This window comes from Nicotiana attenuata, unplaced genomic scaffold (assembly GCF_001879085.1).
Source record: "Nicotiana attenuata strain UT unplaced genomic scaffold, NIATTr2, whole genome shotgun sequence".
NCBI classification, from domain to species: Eukaryota; Viridiplantae; Streptophyta; class Magnoliopsida; order Solanales; family Solanaceae; genus Nicotiana; species Nicotiana attenuata.
In genome coordinates, this window is record NW_017670346.1 from 508598 (window position 1) to 520905 (window position 12308).

Sequence of the window (12308 nt, forward strand, 5' to 3'; positions counted from 1 at the left end):
AGTCCATCAATGAACCGTCTCACTCTCTCCCTTTCAGTGGGAAGTATGATAAGAGCATGGCGGGCCAAATCAATAAATCTGGTCTCGTACTGGGTGACAGCCATAGATCCCTGCTGGAGGCGCTCGAACTGCCTCCGATAGGCCTCTCGCTGTGTAATAGGGAGAAACTTCTCCACAAATAGCTGTGTGAACTGCTCCTAGGTCAAGGCTGGCGATCCTGCTGGTCTAGCTAAGCAATAATCCCTCCACCAAGTCTTGGCGGATCCTGACAAGTGAAATGTAGCAAAATGAACCCCATTGGTCTCAACAATGCCCATGTTCCGAAGAACCTCGTGACAGCTGTCCAGATAATCCTGGGGGTCCTCGGTAGATGCACCGCTGAAGGTAGTAGTGAAGAGCTTGGTGAACCTGTCCAATCTCCACAAAGCATCAGCAGACATAGCTGCACTATCGCCGGTCTGAGCTACCACACCCGGCTGAACTGCTCCAACTGGCTGAGCCGCTGGAGTCTGAAACTGGGGAGCTACCTGCTCCGGAGTACGAGTAGCAGGAGTCTCGGCTCCTCCTCCAGCCTGAGAGACGGCTGGTGCTACAGGAAGTAAACCTGCCCTGGTGACACTCTCCATAAGGCCCTCTAGGACCTGAGCTGGGCCCACCGGAACTGCTGGGGCTGGAATCTCGTCATCAAAATCAACCTGAGGCTCCGCGACGGGTGCTGCTGCCCTGGGCTGAGCTCTGCCCCTGCCTCGGCCTCTAGCACGGCCTCGGCCTCGCCCTCTGCCCCTAGTGGGAGCTGCTGCTGGGGGCTCGGGCTGCTGATCGATAGATGAGGAAGCGCGTGTTCTCGCCATCTGCGAAAGAACAGAGTAGAACTTAAATTAGCATTGAGAAACCAAATCGTACGACAAGAAAGAACAAATGTGAAGTTTTCCAAACTTTGTAGCCTCTGGGGATAAATACAAACGCCTCCGTACCGATCCCTCAGACTCTACTAAGCTTGTCCGTGAATTGTGTGACGACCCAAAAGGTCATCACCTATTTTCTCTTTCATTCCGTGCATCCGAGGCCTTGAAAACCTCATTTTTACTAGCCTCGATTTGCGTGCGCAGTCCGAGTGCGTAGTCGGAAAGCTTAAATATGAATTCTGTGTAAAAATTGATGAATTTTAATATTAATATGATTAAAGTTGACTTTGGTCAACATTTTGGGTAAACGGACCCGGACCCGTGATTTGACGGTCCCGGAGGATCCGTAGAAAAGTATGGGACTCGGGCGTATGCCCGGAATCGAAATCCGAGGTCCCGAACCCGAGAAATAAATTTTTAAAAGAAATTATTTTTTTCTGAAATTTATATGGAAATTTGAAATGAAAATGGATTAGAAAGTGTTGGTATCGGGCCCGTATTTTGGTTCCGGTGCCCGGTACAGGTCTTATATGTGTTTTAAGCGCTTTCTGTAAAGTTTGGTTGAAAACGGACGTCATTTGACGTGTTTCGGACTTGAAATGGAAAAATTTATGTTCTATGAAAATTTTGGAAGGAATTATGGATTTTGAGGCTTAATTTGATGTAAATGACGTTATTTGGCGATTTGATCGCACGTTTAATTTCGTAGGATGTTGTTGAGTTAGTGTTTGTGTTTTGTTAGGAGCCCCGAGGGCTCGGGAGTGTTTTCGGGGGTGTTCCGGGAGGTTTAGAACTTAGAATTTCTGCAGAAAAATCTGCAGCAGTGCACAGGCCCTCCCTTCTTCGCAATCGCGACTTCCCCTCCGCGATCGCGATGCCTTCACTGCTCTCTACTTCGCGTTCGCGATCACCCATCACGCGTTCGCGTAGCTTCAGCGTTCCCTTCAACGCGATCGCGTTAGGCCTCACGCGTTCGCGTAGGCCAAACCTTGGACCCCAGTTTTTTTTCCTCTACGCGTTCGCATTACTCGACCCGCGATCGCGATGCTCTGCCCGTGTAACCCTTCGCGAACGCATCCCCATTTCCGCGAACGCGAAGGGTAAATCTGCCCAGTTATATTTTAATTTTCAGAACAGTATGGTCGCAAAATTTTCATAAAAACATCCGAGTTCCTTCTTCTCCAAGGTCCTTAGGCCTCCATTGAAGCTTCCTTTCATCAAGACCTCTTGGGTAAGTAAATTCCCACTCATTTCCTTCATTTTCCTTCATTAATTAGTAAGTTTCTAAGCCTAAATCATGCAATCTAGGGTTGAAATTGGGGGAAATGGGTAGAGTTAGGGCTTTTCGATTTTCTTCGATTTAGACCTCGTTTTGGGGTCGAATTTGAAAACAAATTATATATTCGGGCTCGTGGATGAATGGGGGATTTAATTTTGGTCCGAACCTCGTATTTTGGCCAAGCGGGCCCGGGGGCGATTTTGGATTTTTTGGGAAGAAAGCTTGGAAATCTATATCTAGGCATTGGGTTTGATTTATTTAGCCTATATTAATATTATGAAGTCCTTATTGTATAGATTTGATTGAGTTGGAGCCGAATTCGAAAGGGAAAGCGGTCGTTGTGGATTGATTTGGCCGTGGAAGTTGAGGTAAGTGTTTGGTTTAACCCTAACTTGAGGGAATAGGAGTTGAGTCTTGGTTGCTATTTGCTAATTGATCGAGTACGATGTATAGGCATGGTGACGAGTATCTATACATTGGTGTCTAGCATGACCGTGAGTCTGATATTGTGACTTTCATGGCTTCGTTGTACTATCCATGCTTTGGTGTGTATTTCTGTTTGTTGTGTAAAATTGTGGGAAGAAATGCGATTTATGAACATTGAGGAGCGTCGGCTCCAGTTGTAGAACGAATTGCGAAAGTATAAGTGATAATTGAACCTCTGGAGCATTTGCTCGAAGTTGTGAAGAGAATCGTGAAGTAAAAGTGAGAAAGAGAAGAGATCATTATGTTGCCCTCTTGGCGGGCTATTGTTGAGTTGTGATTCCTCTGCATTGTGTCCTTAACTGATACTAGGGTCGCTTAGGTTAATGCTTCCTTGTGTTGTGTGATGACTATAGTTATAGCTGAGGTGGTTAAGTGTTGTAATAGGTTAGTTATAGATGAGGTGGTTAAGTGTGGTAATAGGTTAGATATAGCTGAGGTGGTTAAGTGTTGTAATAGGTTGGTTATAGCCGTGGTAGTTAGATGTTGGAACAAGTTTGGTTATAGTTGTGGTAGTTAGATGTTGGAACTAGTGTGGTTATAGTAATTCCCTTGCCGGGATATTTGAGATGATGTTTTGTTCCCTTACCGGGATGTCGTTATATTGTGTTTGTGACGGTATATGAGATAAGAAATTTCTTGGAGCTTGGGCTCAAGTGATATCGTGAAGTAAGAAATGAAAGAAAGAGAAAGAGTTGATGGTTACTCCCTTGCCGGGACGTGTTATTGGATTTGTTGATTTTCTCCCTTGCCGGGACGTGTTATTGGATTCGTTGATTTTCTCCCTTGCCGGGATTTAACTGTTTACTTGTGTTTCCCTTGCCGGGATTTCTATTACTGTTTGTCTATCCCCCGCCCCCATTGTTTGTGATTGTCGATTGGGTGAGGTTGTGTTATTTATATATGGACCGGGTTGCACGCCGCAACAGTGGTAACCATGGATCGGGTTGCACGCCGCAACAACACTATATATTTGTGGATCGGGTTGCACGACGCAACAACACTATATATTTGTGGATCGGATTGCACGCCATAACAATACTATATATTTGTGGATCGGGTTGCACGCCGCAACAACACAATATATTTGTGGATCGGGTTGCACGCCGCAACAACACTATATAATTGTGGATCGGGTTGCACGCCGCAACAACACTGTATACTTATGGTTCGGGTTGCACGCCGCAACAGTGATGATTGAGGATCGGGTTGCACGCCGCAACAGTATTGCATGTGATCGGATTGGGTTGCGTGCCGCAACAAATTATAGCTTAAGTGTGTTTATTCCGGATTAAGTTTCTGTTGTCTGTTCTATCCTTCAGTTTAGACTTCTTGTTTTAATTATTGCCTCCCCATAGGATGTTCCCCCCCCCCCCTTTTATACACTGCTTACTTCTTGTTTACTTTCCGCTATTATTTTGTTGTACTTGTATATATATCTGCACAGGTTTATCTGGTAGTCTGGTCTAGCCTCGTCACTACTTCGCCGGGGTTAGGCTAGGCACTTACCAGCACATGGGGTCGGTTGTGCTGATGCTACACTCTGTGCATCTTTTTGCACAGATCACAGTACCAGAGCAGCAGCTTTTTGACAGCAGTAGTTGATTGGGAGCTGACTTCATTCCAGAGATTTCGAGGTAGCCTTGCAGACGTCCGCATGGACCGGAGTCTCTTCTATCTTTACTTTAACTTGTTATCCTTTGTACCGGATCAAACAATGTTGTGTTTTATTCAGACTTTGGGTGTAGTATTCTATAGACGTTCGTGAGGTTGTTACTCCAGTTCTTGGGTAGAGGATTCTGTTAGACTTCCGTATCTCTTTCGGTTTATTATATATGTTGAGACTTCCGTTTTATGTCATTATGTTTGATTTTATTAAATGGTTGGTAATTGTTGCAAAAAGGTAGATTAAATTGGCTTGCCTAGCTCCCATTAGTAGGCGCCATCACGACTCCCGAGGGTGAGAAATCCGGGTCGTGACAGTGGTGATAGTTAATAAATGGTGGATGGTGGTGGTGGTTGTGGTTGTGAATGAAGAAGGTGATGAAATTTATCATTATTTAAAAATTAATAAATATAAAACTCAAATAAAATGATAATATTTGGTGGTGGTGATGGCTAACGGATGGTACCTGTGAGTGTCCATTAGAGGCGGTGGTTGGTGGTGATTTTAGTTGATGGTGGTAGTTCTGGGTAGTAGCTAGTGATGATTGGTAGCGATAGAGATTATGGTTGAGGATGGTGGTGGGTGGCGATTGTTAATAAATGGTGGGTGGGTGGTGGTGGTTGTGGTTGTGAATGAAGAAGGTGATGATGGGTGGTGATAGTTGATAATGGTGGGCGGTGCCGACTATGATTATTGATGGTGATAGGGTGGTTGGTTGTGGTAGTTGAGGTGAGTGAGTGTGTGGTAATGGTTGAGGATAGTGGTGGTGGGGATGGTGGTGGTGGGGATGGTGGGTGGTGGTAGTGGCGGCGGCTATGGTTGAGGGTGGTGGTGGTGGTGGTAGGTGATAATGGTAGGTGGTGGCGACAGTTAGTAATGATTATGGATGATAGCATCTTAATGAAATTAAGTTTTGGTTATAGATCTTCACCATACATACCTATTCAGACCCATTAAGTGGTTGTGAAGTAAAAAAAAATACACTTAATGCATGAGATCTGATTGATTAAGATTTAGACCTCTATTAAGTGCAGACAAATGAGGTCTTAAACATCTGTCGCCGAAAATCTTATATTTTGAATTTGACAATCTAGAGCTTGAATTCTTGTCGCTAACTGCCAAAAGGTAGTTATTTTTTGGGCTGTTGTTACTGTTGTAAATATTCCGACAATGATTCATATTCTTAGGTGGAATAGTTGTATAATAGCCATTTAAGTCACTTTGATAGATTTCTATCACAAAGTGAAACAAAAATATATAACTAATTACTACTTTTTTCTCAGTATTTTTGCAAGTACGATTTAATATGAGGTGTGTCGAAGATCTGAGATATTACGATCCAAAACCCACTATAGGTCGTGATGACGCTCACCTCATTACATAGAGAGATCGATGCATTTAAAATCGTAGATACGTACAATTTAAATAAAATATAAAGTAAAAGTGTGTCAATGTAAAGCAAACCATAAACAAATTCTTGAACACCTCAAACCTGGTGTCACAAGTGCATAAGCATCTACTAGGAAGTACAATAAAATTACAACATCTATTTGGAATACAAGATAGACCCGATAAAGTAAATAGTTATGATGGAAACTCCGTGTGCTGCGAATCGTAGCATGGAATGCAGCTCACCATAAAGTCCCCCCAGCTGCTGCGCTTACGCGCCCAAATGACCACCAAATGAACCTGTCAGATCCTGCACAATTAGTGCAGAAGTGCAGCATGAGTACATAAATCAACGCGTACCCAGTAAGTATCTAGCTAGTAAGTATCTAGCCTAACCCCGAAGAGATAGAGACAAGGGGTCAACATTGCCACCTACTAGTGGTTCAATAAATCAAATATAACAAGGTAGACAAGTATGAAACAAGGTAAGTAAATAGTGAGAACAAATATTGGCAAATAATACGATCTCCAACTGAACAGGGAATACAAAGTCCTCACTTATCGGATACCTCCTCAAATGGAATAATTAATGGTCAATACCAAATCAATGGTCACATCTCAAATCAGAAAACTCATGAGTATGCGGACTCCTTATCAAGTATTTCGCACGATTCTGCCGAGACGAGCTGCCTGATCCCATAAGAGTGTTTCCTATGAGCCTATCTTCGAGATGAGAAACGAGGCACACAAAATAAGAATGAGTGTCACGACCCAAAATCCAGAGGCCGTGATGACACCTAACCGGACCCGTTATGTCAGCCAATTAACAGTTAACACAATTTTAAAAAACTAAATATGATCAACAATTGATATATCTGGATTCCAAGGACTGGTAGTACAAGACATGAACTACTAAGACTAGATTATTGAAAAAAATGGATATGAAATAAATTCAAATTCTGTTTGAAATGTACTTAAAAAGAATTCAACTCTAGAATTACCAGGGACAAGTGGTAGCCACAAGGCACGAATATTTTCAGAGTTAGCTCTCGACATCAGCCACAGCTCTGCTCCAAATCTAAACGCAAGGTGCAGAAGTGTAGTATGAGTACGATCGACCCCATGTACTTAGTAAGTGTCTTGAATAACCTCGGTGAAGTAGTGATGAGGCTTTGTAGTTAACAGATACTTACTGATATAACCTGTACAGAAGACTAACAATAGAACAATACTAGAACATAACAGAATAGCGTACAAGAAAACAATTATGCGAAGCAGTATATGATTTCTAGAAGAACCACAATTAATATTCCTCAATATCACGACCAATCCTTTCATTAGAGCGATAACTAGCAAATCACAATAATAAATCCATAGCTTTCATAGTGTGAGAAATATACTCAAGACATCAAATCCAACGACATGGCAACACCCTTCGTGCATTTATCTCATCTTCACCAAATATACGTGTAACAGTACCAACCAGGTGAAAGAAGTGCCGATAACAGTAATGCCAAGGTAGGAAACATAGGAATGATGGCATCAATTAGGAAAGAAGAACATAATTTCACCTAACTAGCATGGTAGAAGGCATAGATGTTGATATGACAAATAAGAGGGGAACGCATGATCTTTATAAGCTAACAAGTAGATGCATGAATTGCTAACATTGTAGAAAGCTTATACTAGAGTGCAACAAACTAGATACGACATGGTTATAGGTATATTAGCAGGAAGAAGACACGGTATTTGCAAGTTAAACAAGTAGAACGCATGGGCAACACAAAAACAATTGATACATAGAACAAAGAGAGAACAACAACGACAAGTCACATAGGAAACATATGTGCAACAATAACCGCTCAAGGTAAAGGCATGAACGTATACACAAGGAAAAGATATCACAACATAATGCATGTCCCTCGTCCTCGCCTGCACGGGAACACCCTTCGTGCCATGAACTCATGATAATATAAAAGCATGATGATATAAATGAAATGACACGGCATCCCCCTTCGTGCCTTTAATCTCATCCTCACATAATAATGTAAATGAGATCAGGATAATATAAATGAAATGTCACGGCATCACCCTTCGTGCTTTTACTCTCAAATGAAATGGCACGGCATCACCCTTCATGCTTTTGCTCTCAAATGAAATGGCACGACATTACCCTTCGTGCTTTTACTCTCAAATGAAATGGCAATGGCACTGCATCACCCTTCGTGCTTTTCACTTTCCTTCACAAATAAAACGTATAAAATGGCACGGCATCACCCATCATGCTTTACTCCCGACATGAAGGTCACGTAATTCTACAAGGCACAATTAATCGTATCATTTACTCCCGAACATGATTAACCCTGGCACATGCATATAGGCTCGCCACCTCATATATGCATCACCCTCGCATGTAGAAAATAATGGCAATTAGTAGGAATAATTTACTCAACAAAGTTAGGCAAGACACTTACCTCGAACAAGCCAAATCGATACCGAGTAAGCCAAACGATGCTCCAAAAATTCCATCCCTCGCGTACTGACTTCCGAACGGCTCGAAACTAGCCAAAAGAAACTCGAATACATCAAATGGTGCCCAAGGAAACAAACCCTATCTATAAAGGTCGAATCTTTAATAAAAAGCCCAGCGTCAACCAAAAAGTCAAACCCGGGTCTGCACCTCAAATCCGACGAAACTCACAAAATCCGACAATCCATTCATTTACGAGTCCAATCATACTAGTTTCACTCAAATCCGACTCAGAATCGATGTTCAAAACTCAAAAATTGACTTTATGAAATTTTAAGACAAAACCCCCCAAATATTACATTGAAATCATCAATCATATTCCAAAAAACGAAGATGGATTCATGAAATATAACCAAAATCAAGTATAGAACACTTACCCCAATCCATATGGTGAAAATCGCCTCTAAAACTTGCCCAAATCTGAGCTCCCCAACTCAAAATATGACCGAATGAACAAACCCTTGATATTAAGTACTTTTCCCTAGCTGTTCTGCGTCGTTTCTTATGCCAAACGATCCCGAAACTCGCTTTTGATGCCTCCAATGGATTCCTTGTGAAATTTTAGTCAAGTTACAATTTTGAATCACTCCATTTGACCTTATAATGAAGGAGATATGATGGTTTCAATACTTGAAATAGTGCAGATTTTTAAATACGAAGTCAGTGGCAATTTCGTACTTAATCTGAAAAAAATCTAGCAACCCAATTCTTAGTAAAATGACCATAAACTTCTCATACGATGTCTAAATTCGATTATTCTTTTTGCTGTGGCTCCGTAATTATGATACGGATCTAATTCTTCAATCGAAACAGAAATTGGAGTTCATTTTCTTAATATGGTACCATTTATGCTTGAAGAAACGACTTCGAAACCAACTGATTCGAAACTCACCTGAGACCCTCAGGACCCCGTACGAACATACCAACAAGTCCCATAACATAATACGACATACTCGAGGCCTCAAATCATGCATAACAACATCGAAACGACGAATCGCACCTTAAATAAACTTATTGAACTTTCGAACTTTCAAAAAACTCACGCCGAAACACATCAAATCAACTCGGAATGAACTCAAATTTCGCATACAAGTCCCAAATGACATAACGAAGTTATCTCAATCCCAAAACCACAATTCGAACCCAATATCATCAAAGTCATCTCTCGATCAAACTTTTAAACTTTCCAAACCTTCAAATTTCCAACTTTCGCTAATTAGTGTCGAATCCTTCTAGAAATATCAAAATGCAAATCCGGGCATACGCCCGAGTTCAAAATCACCATTGGGACCTAAAGGAACCATCAAAAATCTAATCCGAGGTCAAATGCTAAAAAGTCAAAACTTGGTCAATTCTTCCAACTCAAAGGTTCAATTCATGAAATTCATTCTTCCAAATCGATTTCGAATAACCTGAAAATCAAAATTGACGATTAACACAAGTCATAATACATCATGCGGAGACACTCGTGCGCTATGAGCGAAGTGCAAATGCGCAAAGCAACTAGTCAGGTTGTTATATTCTCCCCTACTTTAACATACGTTCGTCCTCGAACGTGCCAAAGTCATTCCAAGGACATCAAATCACGGTGTAACCTTACCATGCACATATCAGGAGGGTGATCCCATGTCATCGCTCTCCATATAAGCTTGTGAACACATTATAACTGGAGATCCTCACTTCAACCTTAGTCCGCAAATCTTAGAACCCAATTTGCAATATCTGGAATTCATTACAAGACCCGAATCTCGCATATACATACTATGTAAGTCTGAACGAGCTATATTAAGTCATAACCATAACCCAAGATGTAATCACATGATATGTCCCATCAGTTAGATACTCACAGCAGTAACTACTGACCACCATGGCTGCCCAAAAACAAATCCGGTACCAGTAGTAAACCTCATATCAAATACAACCTCGTTCAAAAATTTCGTACACTGTCGATGATGAAAGAAACAAGCAGAATCTCTTAACCACTCATCTGATCAATAATCCAAGAAGCTAACTTGTCCGACCAGGGACCATTGCCTGAATCCTTAGCAAAAATATGGATCATTCTTCTAAACATTCCTTATTCCAATACGATAGTGCAAATCTCAGGTTTAGAAACCTCATCCCAACCAATACAAGTAGCCCAAACGACAAGTCTCACCAAAAACCATATGGAGCCCCGCACAACGCGGTCCCGTACACCAACAAGTAATAATTCAGACATGACAGATAATAGTAAGAAAGTTAAATAAGAAGGCTACTAAGTGTCGCACCTCTTTTTCCCGAAGGAATATGGAGTTTTTCCAATTAAAGTGACTTTATTCGAAATGAGATTATTTATTTATTCAGAGTCGCCACTTGGAATAATTTATGGGGTCCCAAGTCACCGGTTTATTTTAAATCCCAAATCGAGGAAATTTGACTCTATTTTTACGGTCTGCAAACACATAAGACCGGGTATGAAATTCTGTTAACCCGGGATAAGGTATGAGCCACTCCCGAATTTCGTGGTTTTAGCACGGTCGCACAACTATACATAATTATCTGATTTATTACATGTTCAAAACCTATTGTGCATTTTTAACTTTCTAACCGCTTTTAATAGATTTTTAATTTGCTTTTAGGATTTATGAATTCATTTGGACAAGTCGCGTTTTCGCACACTCATTTATTTTTGTACACATTACGAATCACGCCACGTAAAATGCATCCCCGATTTACATGTTTATTTTATTACTTCGAAGTTGTAAGGTCGAGTCACGCGAACATGCACTCGAATTTGGAGTTATGAATCACGGCTATGCCACGGGAACCGTACCCACATCCATGATAATTTATTTTATTAATTGCGCCTAAAATAAACTACGATTGTTCGTGAATTATTTTCCTAAACTACTTTAACATTTGTTGTGAGGTCATAGCTTATGGATATGAATTTATTTGATGAACAAAGTGTTTTTGAGGAGTTAAGGTGACTAACAATTTATAGAAATGAGCCAAATTTATGAGTTCTTGACTAGTAAGCTAAAGGCTAGCAAGATTAAAATTTAGCCCAAGTAGTTGTTATATCCAAAGGTCAACTGGCAGCCTATTTAGTTCCAAACCAAGCTGTCCACTATGCATATTAATGTAACAACCCACTTATAAGAATCAGTAGCACATTTTAAGATTTAAACTACATCTAACTAAACTAGCAACATTATTGTGAAAAGAAGCAACAAAAGATTTCAGCTTTAACAGAAATGGAGTTCTTAGATTGGGAAATAACACTTTATAGCCTCAAACACTTATTCAGGCTCAAAAGCAACATCACAAAAAGGAAACCAACAGGCAGCATTTAATGAAAACAAATAATAGAAACAATAAATTAAGAAAAAAAAATACACCACCAAGAACCATAATTCATTGACAAAAACATTGAAAAATCACCAAACTTATTAAAAGGGATTCAAATTAAAGAGCAACCAACAATAATCTAATCGATTTCACGAACTTGGTCATAAATACAAAAAAAACACACAAAAGAATCCATATATCGCCGAATCTGTAAAAGAGTATATGTAGGTATGTAAGTACAAACAAATAGCTCAAGAAATTGTTGATACCCAATTTTTCCCTCATATATTTTCAATATACATATATGTCACGACCCAAAATCCACTAAGGGTCGTGATGGCGCCGGACACTCCTGTCAGGCAAGCCAACTAAAATACTTAATTAGATTCCAATTTAGACAATTTTGAAAACCCAGATTTTCCTTCTAATTTCATAAGTAAAGAGACAATTGCTTCAATTCAAATTAAATAATAAGCAATTAATACAAAATATTTCAAAACTATCCCAGAACCCGGTGTCACAAGTGCATGAGCAATTTCTAAGAAATAATATAATATAACATCCGTCCGGAATACAGTGGACAGAAAGTAAATACAATATACTGGAAGGGACTATACTAGCTGCGGGCCGCCTCGAATAATGCAACTCACCTAGTCCCCAAATCATCCGTGCTGCTACGCCCAGTAGGCCACTAGAGTTACATATACATGTGCAACAAAAATG